The sequence below is a fragment of the Calonectris borealis genome, chromosome 3 (genome assembly GCF_964195595.1).
Source record: "Calonectris borealis chromosome 3, bCalBor7.hap1.2, whole genome shotgun sequence".
Lineage (NCBI taxonomy): Eukaryota > Metazoa > Chordata > Aves > Procellariiformes > Procellariidae > Calonectris > Calonectris borealis.
The window spans coordinates 39,138,892-39,161,124 of record NC_134314.1 but is presented as its reverse complement, the minus strand read 5'-3'; positions in this window follow the sequence as shown (position 1 = coordinate 39,161,124).

The following is a 22,233-nucleotide window of genomic DNA, read 5'->3' as shown; positions in this document are numbered from 1 at the left end:
CCACGCTGAGCTCCTTGCTGCTGCTAAACTGCTATCTATCATGGCACAGTTGGAGCAGTGACTGTATTATAGACATTTTCTTTGTTTGTAAAGCGTGATAAAGTTAGGCCCACAGCTGGTGCAGAGAGGCTGTTTGAGAGCCATGCTACAGCATGGAGCCTCCAGCCCCCTCTGAGTTCCTAAATGATGGAAGGCCAATATACTTGCACTGTTTGCTAATGCTTGTTCCTGTGATGCCATATAACAATAAATTGAGTTCTGCATCTTCTAGTTGATAAAAGTTGTTTATCTCCAGCTGAGATGTTGGACTTGATTTATATTAGACTGCTTTTTCTATTTCTACTGAGTTATCTACAAGACAAACCACTCAGGGAAGGGGAAAAAACCTTTTTTTTCCTTTGTGTGGTTTGTTTTAAGGTCAGCCTCACTGCCTCTTTATAAGGATCCTGGAGAATGGATTTAATTGGGATTGTACTGTAGCCCAAAGTTTTCTGTATATTCCAGTAAAGATCATTAGTAAACGTAACACAGGACTGCAAGCATGTAGGGCTAGATAAGGCATTACAATATTTCCTAACCCCTCCTGCTGTGGAGGTGGGTTTACCTACCTACAGACTTTTACTGGTGGACTGCAGTACTAATGTGCCTGGCCCAGTTCTCTGATCCTGAGACCAAATGGCCCAGGGAAATATACTTTGAAGCTCTCCTACCTTGCTGTGAAGGACGCTCCCATTGATCCTGTCTGTTGGAAATGGTCCCTGGCCCATGTGAACTGCCAGCCCACGCCTGGGAACTGTTTGGGGAGTGCAGAGGGACCCAGAACAACTGATGGTTTTGCAGGGAGGATGACTGAGCGCCCAGGCCTATGTTCTAATATTGCTGAATTGCTAATATTGACATAACCTGAGCGTCCTGCACTGATGGAGATTTCACGATGTCCCAGGGTCACCATATTACCCTGTCTCTATCCTCATCACTAAGAAGTCTTCCCTGGTATCTGCCCTAAATGAAGTGAAGTTAGCAAGAACAACTTATAACAATCTTTATGACGATGGAAGATTTCCATTTCTTTCTCAGTCCTCGCTTTCCAAGCTGAACAACCCTAGTCTTTTTGATTATTTTTTTTTTCTCTGTAGATTTTCTTTTCCAGACCTCTTACTGCTCTTACTGCTCACATTTCCTTGATTTTCTCTGACTTACCTTCAAGTGCAGAATCCAGGTCTGGATGCAGTGCTCCAGGTAACACTTCACCAGCACTGTGTATAACAGAAGAAATATCTTCTCTGTCTTATTGCACACCCCGTTTCTGTAATGCTTCCCAAAATGAAAGTTGTCTTCCTTCTGCAGCGCTAGATTGCTGCATCTGTACCGTTTTTGTGACCCCTATAAACCCAGCTCTTTCACCAACACACAGCTGTCTAGCTGATTGTTATCCCCATTGATTTGTTCTGCAATAGCTTGCCAGGAATAAACCTCTCGCATTGCATTTGAGGCAAAGACAGGCTAAATTAATCTTGTTGATTTTGGACAACTACATCACCATATCATTTTAAAATTTGGTCTGATCTTCCACAGCTTTTGCCACCCCTATGGCTTTTTATTAACCATTTTACAGCTCTACGTAAATGAAAATATTGAGTAGACTGAGCAGAGGAGAGACTAGTAAATTTTAATGATCAGTTGTGGACTGCTTTTATGATATTTTAAGCTAGGTCTGATTTCCTTAGGTAACTGTGGGAATGCGGTGCAATACAGCACTGGAATCCTCCCCCTAGCCCAGCTGTATTTTCAAGACAAAGTATATTGTTCCTTTCTCACTTAGGCATGTATCCCATCTTGATAGGAAAACACTTTTCCTGCACAAAGTCAGAAAGAGGCGATTTGGACACGTAGTACTGGTTCGAAATGTTCATCCTGGTGGAAACCTTAGAAAATGTTTACTCTGGAGTTTCAGTTAATGCATGTTGAGCTGATCTGCCATAGCGTACAGCTGCTCATTACAGAAAATAGCTGGGTTGTGTTTTTCTGTATGTTGTAATGTTGTGGTTGGAGCTGTGATCTTCTGAAGATCAATCTTATCTAAGTTACAGATCTTGCTTGCCCAAATAGGTAACATTTGTAAGCAGGGGTATTATCTTATATGAAATTGGCTGATGTAGCTCCTTTTTTAAATAAATTATTACTGTAACAGTAAAAAGAAAGGAATAAAAGAAATTGTTTTGGTCCTATTATGGTAATGAGTGCATTAGAAATGCATACAAAGAGCATCCCAGTGACTTAAGCAATTGCTCATATAAACTGTTGGCTCTCAGGTTTTTGCGATGGCTTTTCTGTTTTCTGCGCTGTGGTTCTCAAACTGCTGTAACCTCCCTTTGTAGAAAGGACAAAACCTCGGGCCTGTGAACAGCACTACATTCACCCCCTCCCCCGGAAGGAAAAGACAGGGTGCTAGTGACTATTGGGTGCTCATTCCAGGTAGAAATCTGTTACCGGAGCCATGACTCTCACAGTGAGATACACTTTCAGTTTTGCCATCTGTCCTCCAGCTGTCTGTCTGCATTTGGGAAGTCCACAAAGGAAAGACCAAGGAAGAGGTTGATTTCTATCTTGGTGCTAGCTGGTTTGCACATCAGTTAAGACATGTAGGATGAGATGTCTTCTTTGATGGTCTGGATAAATAGTTCAGATTGAGAAATGGGGCCAGCTAAAGATCTGAGACAATGTAGGAGGTGAGTGGACATGGAAGCATTATTCCATCATGTAACAAAAATCAGTGCTGCATATCTTAACCGAACATTTTCCATTTGCTTGTTGCTTGTCGGATCTGCTTGGTACACTAATTTTTAAATACATGCATACTCCTGGGATCTGTTTACCGCATAACTGAGACTAAGAGAAAGAATGGTTATATTCAGCTGCTCATCAGTGTGTAAATCCCCTTGATTAAAATATCTACCAACTCAGCAAAAGTGTAAGGGCGTGATTCTGAGAGCCAATGGATGCTGAGTATCTGTTGATCTTCTTTGGACAAGGCTTTAATCCATTTTGCTTTGACAAGACTAAATGAGAGTAAATGTTTCTTTGCCTATTTCTACTCTTTTGCCAGTATGCAGTGTGTGCTATTTTTATTCATGAGATGTGGTACAAACTTAACAAAACTACTTGTAAGTGCAGTTTGCAAAACTAATTTCCATGCCATGATGTAGAAGGTGCTATATTATGTCGTTTGTTAATTAAACCAGAAAATATAGATTTAAGGGCTGCTACAAGGCAGGTTTAAACCAACGAAAGCCAAATTAGAAGTAAAACTTGCATTTTAACTCATCTGTTGTTCAAGTCAAGTCTTGCACTTAAAATGTTTGAGATGCAATTATGAGATGTTATAATGTAAGTTAATCACCTTTTATTGTTCAGCCACTATGCCACAACAGAAATTACATTTTACAGTCTATTTATAATTAATTTTTTTAAAAATCTTTTTTCTTTTTCAAAGGGAAGAGCTTTCTCTCTTGCTGGAGAGTTTGGCTTATTAGAGTTCTTTATGTGACTGCAGATGAAAATATAAAACACTTTTCAATTGGGAGCTGTGTGCAAGTGACAGTGTTCTGACACAGGCAATCTTCCTTTCCTATCTAGGCAATGTCCCCTCATCAAAATGACACACTTCTGAGTACATTGTCTCCTTTACAGATACATGTCAAGAATTTACATGTGCAGATGCTCACACCAGTGCTCTTGATATTGTGCCTGTCTTGCAAGTCAGACATGAGCAATTTATATATTTGGAAGAATCCTGTTTGTACTCTCCAAATTTTTAGCTTGATTGATCCTCTGAGCTGGAAGCAACTTACAGAGGTCTTTGCTAACCAAATCTAATATCTAGGGCCTTGTTCTTTATTCTTGGAAATGAAACTGGGTTTCTCAATAAATCGGGAAAGGAGATGATGAACATTTAAATCCCACCATGTGCATTTACATGAATGTCAATGCACATCTACTCACTGTCCTGTGCATAGTGATGTGCATCATGTTGTTTTGTATGGTCCTGCATTGTGTTGGGGTAGACTGCATGTTTCAAATCCTAGCCTAAAATGCTGAACTTTGTTCTATTTGTAGAATCTCCCAGTCCTTCAGAAACATGCCCATTAATGGTGTGACTTGAGCAGAACTCCCACTCTTCTTACACAAGCCATGCACCTCCAACCTTGCATGGCTGGGGCTTTGCAGCCTGGAAAAGAAACAGCCAAGAGGTCATGCTGAGCATGGAGCGGCATGGAGAAGGCTGGGAACTATTGTTTATGGTCCCTTCTAATACAAGAACAAGGGGCACCAGGTGGAGCCAGAAAATTGCAGGTTCAAACAAATCAGAAGGGAGTCGTGCACACAGTGCAGAGGGATGTGGAAATCCTTGCCAAAGTGTGTTGGAGGTGCTAAGAGGTTGCATGGGCCTAAAAAGCAATGGTACACATTTGTGACAGAAAAATCCAACAAGGACTCCTAATTACAAACATACCACTTGAGAATTTCAGACTCAGGGAAATTCCCAAACCACAAATTATTGGGCCTAGGAAGGTATTCGGGAGAAATATTGCTATAGGCTTATCTTGTTGCTACACTCTTCTCTTGGCATTCACTAATGTCTGCTGTCAAAGACAGGATACCAGAAGAGATAGTTGCACGGAGGATGCTGAGGCTGGTCCACATGTACAATGATTAATTAGTGGCATCTGTAGCTGATGGGATACGTTGATTTTAAAGGTACAAATTAAGTTTGGGGGAAACTAAAAAAGAAAAGAGAGAGAAAAGGAAGAGGAAAAACTCCCCAGTGCCTGGCCATGAAGAGCAGTGGTGAGGTCCCAGATGATCCTCAGCCGTGGGGACTGTCTTCAGCGCAGCCGGTGTCAAGGATGAATATGACAAAGAGGAGGAAGAGGATTTTTGCCATGCTTTTTCCCTAGAACTATGTATTTTTCATCAGGACCTGCCCAAAATTCCTACCGGTTGTTCCTGTTAGTGATGCTATTAGTGCTGACTGCAGTGTGCTAATCAGTTGCAAATGTTGCACAGTGATTGGTCGTTAACCTTCTGCACATACACTATTGCATCTAGTAGGGCCTCAGCATTACTAGGGCTAAAGCACAAGGGTACCTTGGGCACTGGGAAGCAACACGGTGTGATGCAGGAGGGGGGATAAGCACCTAAAGGAGAGCCACCAGGAGAGCCGACAGCAGGCAAGGAGACATCACTTTGAAATGACCTGTGTTTTTCAGATACCAAATAATATCTCAAGGATAGAGAGAAAAAAACATGTTGTCTTTAAGCATTTAAGAATATTAAATAAAAGATGAAAACTGCACAGACAAAAAAAGTACGTTGCACAGGATTCATTTAAGTTACAGCACCAGGGTTATATATTAAGTATAATAAAAAAAAAGAATTAGCAATTTTAAAGATTAGTTTGCCTGTCATAAGGAAATAAATTAAATGTCTGCATTCTTCTTTTATAGACAGACAACTGCTTTCAGAGCGATTCAAAAAGGAAAAAAATATTGGAGTCTTTTATTTACTTACTGTCCCAACAGGAGAAAAACCAGCCAGGCTTGCCAGCTTGACACTATGTACACTATTTGAGCTCCTAGGTCTTGCTTTATGAAGTGTTTATGGTTTCGTATTGAAAAGGCTGACAGACTTGCTATTACACAAGTGCTACCAGGTGCTTAAAACCAAAATAATACAGCCTTATTTCAGGCCTGATGAATTTGTATCTTTTTCAAATATCAGCAAAGACGGACTCCCACCTTTCCAGATCTCATGTGCGTTTTCACTCTCACTGAGGTTTCTCCTGCAGCAGAGTCCATCTAACTATGTAAGCTGAAGTCAATGAGATAATTTTTATAAGTGCCTCCCAACACAAATGGTGCCTGCCTGTGTTTACCATCTGTGTCTGGTTTTACCATCCATGTATATAACAGGTAGTACAGCTTGGCTTAGTACAGATTACAGATAAAGACAGACAAACCTTTGTGACTAACTGGATCAATGAGAAACAGGAATATACACCTATGTTTGTGATATGTATAAACTGTATGCTTTTGAATATTGTTTTGACGATTTGATTTTACAGCTTTCTCTTCTTACACACTACAATGAAGAAAAACACGTAACCTTGGACAAGGATATCTAGTTTCTTTCTTAAGAAGTGTAGCCTAAGGGATTCCTTGACTACTCTTATACCTAAGTCAGGTAAAGAGCTGTATCACAGCTCAATGCATACAGGCTGACTGTGCTCCTGAGTGTACTAGACTAAAGAATCAAGATCCTGGCTTTCAGCTGAGTCCTAGGTTATAATAAAGAGAGATGGAGTATATTTTAATAGGAATAGCAGTAGGAAAAGTAGATGTTTTTTTTTTATGGCTGTAAACCAGCACTCTCTCAAGTAAATATGAGGAACTGAAATAATATAGATACCTGACTATATGAGTTACAGGTGTAGTAAGGGATGTATGCAGATAAATTCTACTCCTTGTCGCTCTACTTGGGAGTGTTCTGGTTTTGGCAAGTCGCACAAGAGCTGTAGAAGCTGTTTAAAAATATTAGTTTATAGAGCTAAGATGAAATATTAATATTTTGCTCCAGAGCTGGATGGAGACAGCAATAAGAACAGGTTAACGCTCTTAGTCTTCCTCCAAGGAATGAAGCAATTGGAAGCTGTGAAGGAAACGAAAGGACAAAGCACAGTATGTTGGAGAGCTCCTGCTACCTCATGTTTGGGAATAACCTGTCTTTAGCTACCTTTGGACCCAGACTTTGTTGCAGCAATCTGTTTGTTTTGCATCTGGTTTTGTGAGTGGCACGTATACCTGTTACGTAGCTCCGTGCCACAATACAGCTGAATCTTTTGAAAACCCTTCGGATGGCATGAACTAACTTGATAATTCAATCTAAGAAAAGTCATAGGGTCGCGTACTGAATCCTGAATACACAAGTCTCAAAAGGATTTAGGGTTCAGAGTGAACAGACAATTCAGCGTGAAATTCCAGAGTGGTGCTGGAGCAGAAAGGATTAAGGCAGCCTTTGGCTATGTAAGCAAAGAAGTCATGAGTCGAAGTAGGATGTAGTTTCACCTCAGTACACTGTAATGGTGAGCCCAACATTGGAATAACAGGCTGGAGTTCATTAGTACCAGCTTAGAAGAGATTCGTCTCATCCAGAAATAGATATGCAAGCTGGGTCGAGGTGAATTATCTGCTAGCAGAAAGTGATTATAAAGGGAACCTTTTAGAGGTTTGCTGTTTGGTGAGATGGGTCCCATCTTTGCTGCTTGTAGTTTGCTTGCAGGATGTTGAAAAGTTGGAGGCTGGTCAGAAGAGGGCCATGAAATGATTTAAGAGCAAGAGAGTTGTAGTTACAGACTCAATCTGTTTACTTTACCAAAAGAAAACTTGGAAGTGATACGATTACAGTGTACTTTGAGAAGACAAAACATGGATCCTAAGAGGTTCTTTATCTTAACAAACAACGGCGTAAAAAGAACTAATGGCTGTAAGCTCAAGCTTGTTAAATACAAATGAGAAATTAAGAACATTCATTATTTGTAATCAATGAGAAAGAAATTACTAGGGTTGGTAGCAGATTCTTAATTTTTAGATAACTTCAAATTATGACTGGATGGAAGATATACTTTAGCAGAACTCAAGTTATTTGGCTTAATATAATCAATCACTCTTTACTTGCTGTTGTTAATAAGAGTATTAATTTTTTTCAGTCACTAAGGTTCCAGAACGATACACTATCTACAGATCTTGCTCCCATTTCTTTTTTTGTAAAATACTAAATGTAATTTTGTTGTTTGTTTTTTGATTTTTTTCAACAGTGACTGTGGGAGGAAATGCGTCTGGGAAACTACAGTATAATAAATAAATAAATAGCGCATATAAAATACATTTTCAAAAGTGGCTCTACTTCCCCTCAAGAGGCTTGAATCTAATATTGATTCCAATCTCAGCATTTCAAGTCCTTCAGCAAAATTCATGCTAATAGATCCAATAGTTTTGGATTCTGCCTCTAATGCCCTGACACACTCAAGAATGTCGTATTAAAACAGCAAACACAAGAGTAATTCCCATTATTATACCAAGCAAACAAATTGCCTCAGAACCAGTGGAACTAATGCAGATGCCATGGTAGGGATTTCTTTACTGCATTTCTTCATTCTCCACAACAACAACCTGGCACCTTCCCTACCACCTGCCACGATAACCCACCAGCTGTCCCCTCGGGTCATTGCCCGGCTTCCCCTGCGTTATCTCCATTTTCCCTCTTCCTCTGGGCACAGAGGGGACCCCGAATGGCCCATCATCCCACGCTCATGATGTGCCTATGTCTCGGTTGTGTCCCTTTCTCCGTGGCTAGGCAAGGGGCTGTGCGTGGGTCGGAGTTGCAAGTGTGCCGACCCATCAGCCAGCCAATGCACATGACAAATTTGTTCTGACCAGGTTGTTAGCAATTGCTCTTAGACTCACTCTGCAACCTTTCCCTCGGCGCAGGACATTAATTTAGATCTCTCTCATCTGCCCAGCCACAGACGTTCGTGAAATTTGTAGGAAATTATTTGTCATTGATATCTTACCTTTCTGTCAGATGGGCTTGTAGTCAGCACATGATAGATGGATGGACAGAGACAGCAAGATCACGCAAGCTGCATTCCCCTGGGAAACCAGACTGCAAACACATAAGGTATGTGTTACAGAACACACTGGTTTAACTTTTCTGGCCTGTAAATGTGTTTAAACCATAAATCTTCCATGGGAAATATGCAAGTTAGTGAGAAGCAGAACAGAGTGAACTCAAGATGAGCTCAGGATGATATACTGAATGTCTGTATCTCCAGAAAGTAATTCTACTGCTTTCCACAGACAAGTACTTTTTTAATAATACTATGCTTTTTCTTTGAGTAATAGCATATCTCATACACCATTAGATATTACAAAATTTCCTAGAAATATACAAATGGATTTCAGAAACTTCATTCTTCTACCATTTATAGTCTGAAAAATATTAACAAGTTTTCCTTCAAAAGGCTGAAAAGTCTGAGCTAAGTGTAGAGTTATGTGAAATCTATTCTTCCTTTTCACGTATTTTTCCTGAGTATCAGTGCCTACGTTATTGTCGTCAGCAGGACCTATGACGGTAACAGTATGGAACAAGCAATAAGATCACTTAAAGCAAGCCTTAAATCTGCAGTGCTGCTAGCTTCTAGTTTAAAAAACAGAAGTGAAGGCAACAGGAGTCTGTGATTCCCATTGTAAACTCATTTGAATCAACTCTAAATTAATTGTTACAACTGCACTGAGTTACTAGCTGCTCTAATAATATGTAAAGTATTAAGAATGCAAACAATGACAATGAAGCCAAAGATATGAAAGTCTGCAGAGGCTACATGAAGAACAGCTTTACATCGTGGAAATCATTTTTGATAGACCAACTTTTGCAGATTTCTCTGCAAAATGACTGTTAAAGATGTTAAAGTACAGATAATGAAAACCACTATGAAGTCCACTTCTAAAGCAATGTCAATTAAGCCCCATGTACCCTGAGGTTCTTGAAGGAAAGGATTATAAAGTAAAGCCTAGAAAATCTAGATAACTGATTTAAATGTAACTTGGATTTGAACCGATAAGAAATAATTACCACTGTGTATAAATATGCCAACTTTACAGTCCCCTACACAGGACTAACTGGCATACAGAACTACATGGGGCCAACTAATTTATTTCAGGTATTTCATATTCACATCCACATTTTCACATGGTTGTATTTTTTAAAGAACTATTGTCATGGAAATGAAATTTCATTCCCCCTTTTAATTTGATTTTTTACAGGCAATTTTTTTAGCTAGAATTGGTCTCTCTGCCCATTAACCATTTTTTTTTTCTCTGCCAGACTCAATGTCAGGTAGGACAAAAATATTGCATACTAGTGATAATGGGTAGTATCTCTAACCCAGCTGGCATGCTAGATGATGTTTTCCTGAGAAAATGTCACCCTCTGAGGAGAAAAGCAGATTTTTTTTTTAATTAGATAGATCCCTTCTATGTTGCATACACTGAGGAATTTTGGCTTTTTCAGCGCTTATCTGATCCTCTTTATAGGATTAAAAAAAGTTATTTTGATTGCACCTGCGTCTGGTGGCTGGGTCATGGGCTAAAATAAGGAATAAAGAGCAGGTATAGAAGAACTTTGAGAGGCTCCACTCCCCCTCAGTAGTGCTCTCTCATTTCTAGGTAGACACAAAACATAAATGTTGGAACGATCACCTGCTTTGGCCAAGAATCTTCTACAAAGTCAGACTGAGTCTAAAGGGTAAAATGCTATGCTGATGGCTCTTCTGAGAAAAAAATGGACGTTAAAAGGATATTGATACAGCTGTAGAAGAATGGATGAAAACTGAGGGACTGATTTGTTCATTTGGGATAAAGCAGACCTGTGACAAAAGGTTACATGAACTGAAACAGCTCCAGCTGGAGCCTACACCAAAGCTTTAAGCCAATTCTTATGAGTGAAGCAGAGCAGGAATTCGGGCCTCAATCTCCCACATCCCAGGAGCATCTTCAAATGACTGGGATGGTTTTCCCCGTCAACCTGTTTGGGAAAATGCTGCAGGAAGCTGTCAACAGATAGTGTGTACCAAAGTACTTCGGCTTTTAGCTCTCACTCAAAAGCTAAGTAGGAGTTACAGGCTTGATGCCTTGAGAAACTGCCTCTTCGTTTAGAGCTGTGCTGCCATTCAGAGGGACCTTTACGGCTGGAGAAATGAGCTGAGAAGAATCTCATGAAATTCAGCAAGGGCAAATGCAAAGTCCTGCCCCTGGGGAGGAATAACCCAGTGTACTAATACAGGCTTTGGGCCAGCTGGCTGGAAGGCAGCTTGGTGTAAAAAGACCTGGGGGTCCTAGTGCACAACCAGTTGACCATGAGTCAGCAGTGCATCCTCACAGCAAGGATGGCCAACAGCCTGCTAGGTTGCATTTCCAACAGGTCAAGGGCAGTGATCCTTCCCCTCTCTTCATTACTAGTGAGCTGAGTCCAGTTCTGGGCTCCCTAGTACAAGAGAAACATGGACATACTGGAGCGAGTCCAGAGAAGGGTCATGAAGATGATGAAGGGCCTGAAGCATCTCACATGCAAAAAGAGGCTGAGAGAGTGGGCCTGTTCAGCCTGGAGAAGACAAGGCTCAGGGGGATCTTAACAATGTATATAAATAACTGATGGAAGGAGGTAAAATGATGGAGCCAGGCTTTTTTCAGTGGTGTACAGTGACAAGACAGACAATGGGCACAAACAAATACAGGAAATTCTATTTAAATGTAAGAAAAACCTTTTTTTACTGTGAGGATGGTCGAACACTGGAACAGGTTGCCCAGAGAGGTTGTGGAGTCTCCATCCTTGGAGATACTCAAAACCTGACTGGACATGGCCCTGTGCAACCTGCTCTAGGTGACCCTGCTTGAGCAGGGAGGTTGGACAATGACCCTGTGATTCCTACTCTGGAGGCTCCTGTACAGAACTAGCGGGGCAACAATCACCGTTTTGTCTCCTGGCACATTTTTAATGTTCCACAATAAATAATGTAAAATATAGTTTAAGCAATTTTCTGTTTGTTTTTAACATCATTTCCCTCTAACTTGCTCACCACAAATTTCATGTGGAACTTTCTAGTCAACACCAATTAGACAGGTTTCAGACAGGGAAGATGCATTAGGCCTAATGCAACACTTGTAATGTGAAAAGTGTTATATAGACTAAGAGCTGACAGCCCACCCTTGGGAAAATATGGAAATTGGTCTTAGAGTCGCAGTTTAAACTTGAATTTCGCTTGTTAAATTCCCAGCAGGTCAGTGATTCAGTGTATGCATTCAGATAACTGGAGACAAGATATCTTGAAAATGACACCTTGTTACTTACAGAATGGGAAACATGGGATGAACTATTAATTTTCCTTCCTCTTCCTCCTATTAGCTTATCTATCCCATTTTTAACTCCTATATCTATCAAGGGAAGAAGGAAAAAAAAAGGATAACACATATACTTTTCATTATCATTGCTGTGACATGTTACAAGCACACGCACAGACTGGATCACCTCGTTAAATTCCGGTGATAGGCTGCGCTCAGATGCCTCGCGGTTCTTTACAATGCACGAGTGACCTTTTCCAGCCACTCACCAGAAATGAATACAAGCTGGTACAAAACCAATACGAAATAATTTTAAAAGGATTAGCAAGCCTGCGTAGTTCAGCATGTCCTGCTCTGTCAGAGAGGCACATATAACTCCCTCTCATGGAAAAGGGTTATTTTCACCTCTCTAGTGGCAACCCTGGGAGTGTTTTTTGTTGTTCCCTTCTGCTGCCCACTCGATATTTGTTCACAGAGAAACTCATGTAATTCCCCTTCTGAGTCCTACCTTCCAGGTGGTAAAACACAAAAATCTGCTGGATTTTTTTCTTTAGTTCCATTCTGTGTCTGTTACATCACTGCCCACCTTCTTCTCAAACCTTTTTGTTTTTGATGAACTGTGTTTATGAAAAGAAAGTGCAAGCTAGAGCTCAATGAATAATGAAACAAACTAAATTGCAAATATTTTATTTAAACTTTTGGGGAAAAATTTCCTTCTATAAGATGTGAAAGTAATGAAAAAAATGAATAATGCATGGGAAAAAATACCATTAAATGCATTGAGTGACTTATTTGAGGAATATTATTCAATAAACCTTAGGGAAAAGAAAATGCCCCACATGCCAAGCTTGTAACCTCACATACGCCTGCTTTCCACATACCAATCAAATCTTTAGATGCCATATTTGAGGCTATTATTGCAGAATACCCCCCTGGACAAAAAGATAGGTTGGTAACAACTATTACAGGTGATGATCCTAGGAAAAAGAGGCCCCACGCTCCTTGAAGGAGATAATTTCTTTTCTTAGCATCTTGCAGACTGGCAGAGCGTTACACTGAGTGGTCATTCCTACCTCTCCCCAGTATTCTTGTGAAATGATCCTTGAATACCTAAACTTTGTCGCAGCCATCTAGGAAAGATCTCCTAGTCTCAAATCCTGGAGAATTCTAATTCTTCTTAGTTTAGTGTTACAGGCTATTGACAGGCCAAGGGTATACTTTCTGGAGCTAGAAAGAGCAGGAATACTCAGTCAAGTGCACTTGTAGATTCTGTGTTTTGAAGTCTTGATCTCCCTATATGTCAGGTTTTTATCTGTAAAACATGCTCAACAGCCCTTCCTTTCTACAGTCCTTTTCTCTCATCTATTAAAACTGCAACATCTTGAGGACAAGGTCTGTCTCTTTTCTATATATTTGTATATCACCTAGTGCAATGGAGCCTCTGGAAGCTATCATGAGACATTTTAGCTGGGTATTACCAGAGTGAACTCCTAAAGAATGCAATGAAAATTAGTATTATCCATCATAAACCTGACAGTACTACAAACTAAAACAGCATAGTCTGGAATCTGACATTGGCCTTTGAGTAAACACTTGAGATTTGATGATTGTCTTCAAGGGATGACTTAGTACGGGATTTGCAAGAGAGGATGCAGTGGAGCTGTCTACCTGATGTATTTTGATATGAAAGTAGTTAATCCCCCGATATTCATTTCTTGTTTTGCTGGTTGATGCATGAAGACTCCAGGATTTAGAGTGCACATGGCTGCTCATCCCTCCTAGCTTTCCTTTTCAATCCTCTGTAACGGATCCTCTTCAAAGCTGGGCACAGATGCTAACAGCGGGTTGACTGCAGTTAATGAGTCAGCCAAACCTCTTTACCAAATACAGGTGCAACATGCTTTTCCAGGGACTAATTAGAGCATTTTTCAGACTGGGGGCTCAGTGTCGCTGCTGACCAGTCGCTGCTGCCTCTTACTCATTCTTGAGAAAGGCTGTGGTCCTGCCTGTGGACAAAGCCTCACGACCACCCAAGGTATTGGCTCCCAAATCACTTTTCTTTTTGCTTTCTCATGCACTTATCTACCTTTCAAACTCAGCATCTTGACTTAGAGTCTGAAAGCACCTTCCTGACATCTGAGTGCTCTCCAGGGCATCAGCTCACAATTAAAGCAAAGAGATCCCTTAGGGGTGAGCTGCAAGTGAGAATTTCATCTGTGCCTTAGGATAGATATGTAATACATCATTACTTCTGGTGTCTGCTTTTACATCTCCCTTTTATGTTTTTTCAATTTTTCCTGCTTGAAACAAGACAGATATTTTCTCGGTGGACCCTTGGAGGCCCAGAAAGAGGCAAAGAAGGTTGTGAGTGCTGCGGTCGGCTGAAAACCAATCCTCATTTCAAATCTACTTTTGAAGTGAGAGTCAGATTTTTTGGGGAAAACCAAAATCTTCAAGGGTGACAGTTGTATGCCATCAAGTAATAAAAATAGTGCAAACTTCCTAACAGTTTGGGTTTTTTTAATTGATGCTTAAAGCAATTATGACACTGTCTGCTATAGCCTGTGCCAGTGTGATGTAATGTGGTTTGCTCCACAGGCAGGTTGCTGTAGCTAATTTTCTCTAGTGTTTTGCTTTGGCACCAACAGCATCCCTCATTAGTTTCTTTATTAGTACATTTAAATACCCTTTTAGCACTAAGTCTGAAATGGCTTTATTCTTCGTTCAGCAGTATTTGTGTTCAACATATTTTCTCAGTGTTCCCTACAAGGTTCCTTACAACAGATGTTATGACGCAGTTGAAGGAACGTGAACCAAATTGTAGGTAATGGTCCATGCTTATTTGTTTTGTGTAAGCTGTGGTTTCTATAGCTACTGTACATCTGCTTCATGCCATTTGCTGATCACTTTCTGTAGCTGTCTCAGTCTAGATATTTAAAGCACGCTGTACTGATTCTGCTCGGCACAGCAATCTGATAACGGCTCGACATGCGAACCAAGTTACAAATTTGGAAACATGTTTGAAAACAGCTGTTAAGTCTACATAGTAATTCTCTATCTACTACCGGCACAATGGCCACCACCTCACCAAAAATTGAAACACATGGAGGTCCAGTCTCAGCAAAAGACTTGAAAATACGACTAGCATTGAGTGCAATTAGGCACGGTCTCAAGCTGGTGGTTAAATTGGGCTCCTAGTGCGGGAACCCAGAGGCAGAGACAGTGAATCTCTCTGTATTCTGCACTTCTACCAAAAATCAGAAAACATCCCTGGCTGAGGGTTATAATTCTGGTAGGGTTGGTGAAATTGTCTGAGAGCCACACCAAAGATAAATTTGACTCATTGTTTTTCTATTGAAGTTTTTCCACCACATAGTAGTGGTGTCTTGGCCTTTCAAACTTTGCCTTTATTGAAGGAATTCCTCTTCTGTCCTGAAATCTCCGCTTCTGTCATTGAAAATAATGTTATTTGGCTTAAACTGCTGGGGTTAAAGAATGACAGTAAGGGCTAATGTTTTGCAAATTTTACATCATTTGTGTACTTTTTTTTCCTGCCACCCTCTAATAGCCATCCTAGCTGCTTTTTCTGGTTTTGGTTGGTTAGTGTGAGTTTGCTTTTCTAACCGTATAAGGGAGGCAAAAAAGTGGAATTGGTCCATTCTGCCTTTACAGCATACTTTCAAAGGAAGTTGGGCTTACATGATCTGTTTTTCAGGTCTTGCTTTATAATTGTTCATATGTCAGCTAATTTCAGCTATATTTGACCAAAAGGGTAGAGATCTCAGAGGTATTACATGCCTACAAACTACTTCTCCCTGGCTCCTTTTCCCCCCATGAAACACTCAAATTAGTTTCTCTGCTGAGGAAAAGGCTGCAACGCTCGGCTGTGCTATTAAACAGCTGAGAATCCACCTGGGAGACAGCCTCTGGAAACAGGACCTCTGAAGTGCTGCAAGATACAAATCTGCCAGTTTTGGATAATGCTAAATGTTACTTCTAATTTCATGGTAAAACTTAGGGGGTTGTGTTAATTTTCAGCATTTTTTTTTCACTGAATTTTAAGGCACTTCTGGTCTTGGTAGCAACACAATAAAACTTGAATCAGTTACAGCATACAAAAGTTTCTTTATTTGATTAATAGGTTCATTTATTTAAAATATGATGAGAAGATACACGGCACATTAATTGCCTTCAGCAACTGTCATGTAATAACTGGCTGGGTTTTATTAGTTCATAATATTGGTCTTTCTGTCATAATCTGACATTATTGATTTTCTACAAAAAAAATGAATAAAAACAAATGTTCCATTACTCTCTTTTCACTTCTTCTCAAATTTCAGATACTATCCATACTTTCTTTCAGCTCCGGCAGAGCCCACGGAAACTGTAGTTTGTGAGAAAGCAAAGAATGCTTATTGCATATGAGAAGCTGTAGCTTTAAGATAAATGTAAATTAGATCCAGAGTTAAAAGAGAAATCAGATTCTTCACTCTGGGAAGAGTGTGAAAATCAACAAGAAGAAAAACTTACTGAGATCACACTTCCAGGGTAGAAGGGATTTTCTAGGACTAACTAGGCACATTTAATCATGAAATGGATGAGTTTAAGCTAAGCATAGCTTAAGCAAGAAAATCCCAGCCTATTTTGTGCCTTAGCTAGAGGCATTCAGGCTTGCTCTACCTGCGCATTGCATAACCGTGGGCCACGGTTTGCACTACACACGCTGCTGCGGCAAAGAACACGACTGGTTTTTCCCATTTTGCTCAGAAAAATTTCATTTTTCATTTAGAAGAAGTTTCCGTGGCTCTGCTCCAGCAGTTTATAGTGTTTCTGCGGCAATGAAGCGGCTGTCCTGCTGCTGGCAGGAGCTGCCCGAACTTCTCGCCCTCCAGGGAGGGAGCGGGAGCGGGTGGCTGCAAAGGGAAGATAAAGCCGTCCGGTGGCGGAGGCCGTGGCGAGACGGCTCCACGGGGCGCAGCGGGGCAGCTCGTGAAACACCGGCTGGCTAGGAAAGGTGTGACAGCTCTCCTTCTCCAGGCTGGGTTGTTTCTGTTTGGGCGTTGGGCACGGGATGTTGACCCCCCGGCGCGTGGGGTCAGGGATGGTGCTGCCGCCGCCGGGCTGTTTGCTCCCCTCGGGAAGAAGCAGACGGGCACCACGGCACGGGCAGCTTGAAGGAGTCATTGGCCGAGCCCAGTCAGTAACGGGGCTCTTCTCCAAACACAGCCCAACCCAATTATTGTCCTGGTTGCTGTTCCAGGAGAAAGGGTATTAAATGTGACTAATGTACACTTGTCAACTAGTGCGTGGTTCGATATGGCAGATCAGACAAAGGGGCGGATAATGCCAATAAAATAGTATTTGCTACATGAGACAGCAACATTGACTTGGACGCGTGGATCAGATTTAATACTCAGTCTCTCATTTTTCTCCTCCTTTAGCAGCATTGCTTCTAATCATAATATATTATCAGTTAGCCCAATATGAAAAGGTGTTAAATTAGGGAAAAAACAATGTTGGAGAGTTGTTTTTTTTTTCTTCCTTGGATGCACAGAAAATCATGGACATCATAGTTATTAAATGAATAAAATGCATCACGAAGCTATAGCAGCACAATCTGATTTTATGATGCTCTTTAAATCAGAATACAAGGAAGAGAAGTTGTTTTTTTACATAAGCAAATATGATTCAAATATCTGAAGCAAAAGTTTTTTCTTTCCTGCACATCACTGAAATCTGCTTACTGAAATTCCTAACCTCGCTGAAAGAGCCCATCAGTCTAATATATTTTTTTTACGTCTAGTTTTTACAGAGTATATAATTATAGTTTTATAGACACACGATACAGACTATGAGTTATCTGTTATATGATGTATCAAGAAAAAACCCGGTATATTACACTTATATAAAACTCTTCCTCCAGTGCTGAGCTAACTCTCACACTTTCCCTGCAGCCAGAGAGACAATGATCCAAAGCATGAACAGACTTAAATGCATTTACTTCAAGCAAAGGGTTATGACCTGGTTTAACTATATCCTGGAGACTAGTTTGACTGGCAAGCGTGTCGGAGTTTGCAGGGTAGGTGCCTTAATCCTCCAGGCCTTTCAACGATATCTGATGCTGTATTCACTCTGTCAGGGCTAATAAATGGCATAGTGGATGATTACCTTTAAATATTATAGCCATTGAAAGTAAATTATTGATGGACATTACCTCATTTCTTTGAAGACAGCTTTTACTTCTCTTACATTAAAAAATAAACAAAATAACAGATGGATCACCATCTTTTTTGGTCAAAGGGAAAAAAAAAGTTTAATTGAAACTGTATATACTTTGAATGTGGATGTTAATCTGAATTAGAACGCAATTTTTTGTCAATTTTTTTTTATTCTTGTATTTGATTTTGCAATGAAATCAATGCATTTTTTGTTCCTAAAAAAAAAATGACCATACACATGCTTTGCTGAACCATTTGGTGAATTAAATTTGCAAACCGTAAGTAGATGCTGCATAGCTTAGTGTTAAAATGTTGACCTTCTGGTGCAAAGTGGGCAATTTCTTCAAGAGGGTGATTTTTCTTCCTACTGTGTATTTGGAAGAGTGTAACCTGGGACTCAAGCTGTCACAAACACATAGGAACATTGGAGAAAGGAAAAAACCTCTTTCTATGAGAAACCAGAAAATGGTTTGAGGCAGTCAAAAGCTCTACCTTTGCCTAAATTAGGAATACAGAGAAGGAGCCAATAACCCTTGTCCTGGAAGCAGAACTAAGCAAGTACCTCCTTGCTCGGCCGCAGAAGGAAACCTGAGGCTACATAAGGCAGTGTAGATCTTCAAAGTAGTGTTCAAAACCAGCTTACATACTGAGCAGAAAACCTACCTGAGAAGAAAACAGGGAGGGAGAGCATCTCCCCTTTTCGGAACTCAAGTGCCTGACTCAGAGGTGGAGAAAAATGTAGCTTCACTGAGGATTCACACAGCACAAACCTTCCCTCCTGGCAGGCAGCTGCAGGCACAGCGCTCAGCCCTGGCGTTGGGCAAACTCCCACCTCTGCCGCAGTGGGCAGAGGCTGGCGCGGGGGCGAGGGCAGGGCTGTGCTCTTAGCTGTGCATCGCGGTGGTGAGCAGCCAGCATGATGGGTTTGGCATGCAATTGGTGGGGAAGCCTAGGGAGGGCACCCAGCTCTCCGTCAGCTGTGGCATCAGGCCACCCCATGTCCGTTCTTTCACGGCCCCAGGGACCTTGCATCCCTTCCCAAGTCTCTCCAAAGCTCTCAAGCTCTTCACGCTCTCTACTGTACACTGGAACTCAGAGCCAGCACGTTCTGGGACATGGTACAGGTGGGTGTCTGCTGCTCTGGGACAGTGCACTTCATGATTTTAGTACTAGAAGCACTGCTCCTCAGCACAGCTTAAAGAATCGAGAATTATGTTTCTGTATTTCGGATACCTACTCAGGAGAAATTGTCCTACAGGGAACAGCAGGAGTCCTAACAGGTGGAGAAATTTCCCCTTCCTCCCCTTCCAGAAGCAGGCAAACCTGTGCTGCTTGCATTTCAGGCTTCCCTGCCTTATTGAGACCATCGATCACTTTTAGTGCATGTCATGTGTATGTCATTTGTTAAGCACTGAAACAAACGGGGGTATTCAGAGTCAAAAGCTGCATTCAGAGTCAAAAGCTGCTGTACCTGGGGTTTCTGTTCCCAAAACCAGCCCTCCTCAATCAGGCACTCTGTGGGACCACGTCTCCGCTTCAAAGGGGGCTGAAGATGGAGAGGCATGTGAGGAATGCTGAGCTGCTAAATCACTTAGCTCCTCAGTTCGTTCCTGAGCCCTTGCAGCCACACTACGTAGAAACTAGGGGTTTTGGAGGGTTTTTTGAAGCGCGTGCGTGTGTGTGTGTGTATCTTTTTTTTCTTTTTAATTCTGAGCTCATTTCTGAAGCAAACCAGTTAGTTCTCTCTAAAAGAAAACCCATGAACAGACCATTTCATCCCACAGTCTACTCCAGGCCAGAGCGTTTGGATGTAAATCACACCAAGTTTAACTCCATTCATTCATGACAGTCTTATAACATCATCCCAGCAAGCACTGGGAACACTGGCTGATCCCCTTTCCACACCTGGGCAGTGTAACACGTACCATTGGCACCGTGTTATACACACACCTCCCCCGTGCACCGCAGAACAGACCTTCCAGTTGCTATGTGGAAATCATTGTAGTGTGGGACCAAAGGACAACCAGACAGGACAGAGGCAAAGAAAATGTAATTCCACATTAGAGATGTACATCTATAGATACAGAGATATAGGGGGTGTGTGTGTGTATATATATAGCCACAAGCATAAGCTGGATGTTTTCACAAGGAGGCTGTACTTTAACCAGCAACAGAAGCACTGTTATTTCACATTTACATGATGAAGGGACCACATTTGCAGTGAGGCTGTATTTAACAAAGCTGGGCACTGTGGTGCTGTTCTAAAATGGGGGTCTGAGACACGGGCAGCACCTGCTTCCTCCTCAGTTCGTCTCCTGTTACCGCACTATATACGGAGAGCAATTGCTGGTCACTCTGCCTGCCTGCTTCCCTGCTTAATACACGGATGGCCAGGCCTTGCACCGACTGCTTGTGCTTGGACCAGTGGCCAGGTGGTGTTGCAATATTTCAGGTGCTTTCCATTGAAAAGCAGCTCTTTGGTGTTGGTGCTGGAGAGGCACCCAGAGGAGACTCGGTGAAATGGGCATGCCACGTGGGTATGGTCAGTCTGCTCTAACAGGAGCCAGTCCCAAGCAATTAGGGCACCAGCCACCCCGTAACCTGGTTTGGCCTGAGGACAAGCACTGCTCTCTTGGCCTTTAGCAGTGGAGATGTAGCTACAGAGAGCAATAGTTCAGCTGCTCAGAGCTGCCCCCTGAAGGTGTCCCTCCCTCTTGATATGATGGGAAGTGTAGAATAGCCGGCAGATAACAAAGATGCCACAAGTGGTTGAAGAAATATTAGCTCCCACCTCCCTTCCCGGTGGACTGCCTGCACAGAAAGGCAGGCAAAATCACTGCAAAAAGACTGATGGAAACGGAGTAGAAATTGCCTCTTCATTTTTTGACTGCCAATGGGCAATTTATAGCAGTTGTGCTGGATTCTCAGAATAATCTACCTAAGGTTCTGCATTATTAAAATAATTAATCAGACAACTAAACAGCTCTTCACCATTACTTCCTGTGATACATTTCTTCTGGTATTACAGGCAATTACCTTCTAGAAGGAGAATAATATAAGCTATGGTACCTCCGGTCACCTCTTTCCCACCGTTTACTTGCTTTAAGAGATCAGTTATGCACATCTCCAGCAACACGTGCAGTTCCTCATATGGATATTGTAGTTTCTTTGGCATGTCTGGTCTCTCCCCTCTGTTTCTTTAGATGTTAGAAACAGTAACACCTCACAATCTCAAAGCAAGTAAAAATAACTGCTGCTCTACCTTCTGGAGAGTGATCTGGATACCGTTATCCCACATTTCTTCCCTTTTCTTGCGTATCAGTACAAGCCCCAGTACTCCTATTCCCATCTTTGAAACACGGGGAAAACTTTGAAATGTTTTTCAGGACCACAGTATTGATTTTAGGCATTTCTCAATACCTGCAGAAAGAGGCATCGCATTCAGGATTTGACATTTTCTTTAACACAGCAGCCAGGCCCCTGGCTCTCTAGGTAGCAGTTCTCGGTTAGAGCTGGAGAGTGCTCGAAAGAGGGTAAAAAGAAGCGAGGAACCGGATTCAAGGCTGGAAGCTGTTGCTTCCCTTTGGGTAACATCCTACCCATCAACAGCTCTGGGTGAAGCAGCGGTTCCTGGCTCTCGCTGCCTTCCTGCAGGTGCTCTGGCAAGACACCACGGGTCAGCCAACTGGCAGGAGCTCGCCTCGCGGGGCTGGTGGCTCACACACCAGCGTCTGCAGCGGGGTTGGAGGAACCTGCTGGGAAGCATCGCCCTGCTCAGCGTGGTCCATTAGCTGTGCCTTGCCTCGGTGCGATGCCTCCTGGCATTGTGGAGCAGGCTGCTTGTTCCAAATGCCACTCTTTGGCTAAAAAATGAGACAGGGTGGTATTTGCTACACGTCACCCATCTCTGAGCATGGGGGATAGAGGATATACCCCACGTGAGTGCAGGAGAGTTGGAGTTGAGTCTGTTGTCCTAAGGCTACTGAATCAGAGCAGCTATATCTAACTCAGACAGTTCAAACAATGAAATTCTGAGCATCACTCTCCAGGCTTCCTAGCAA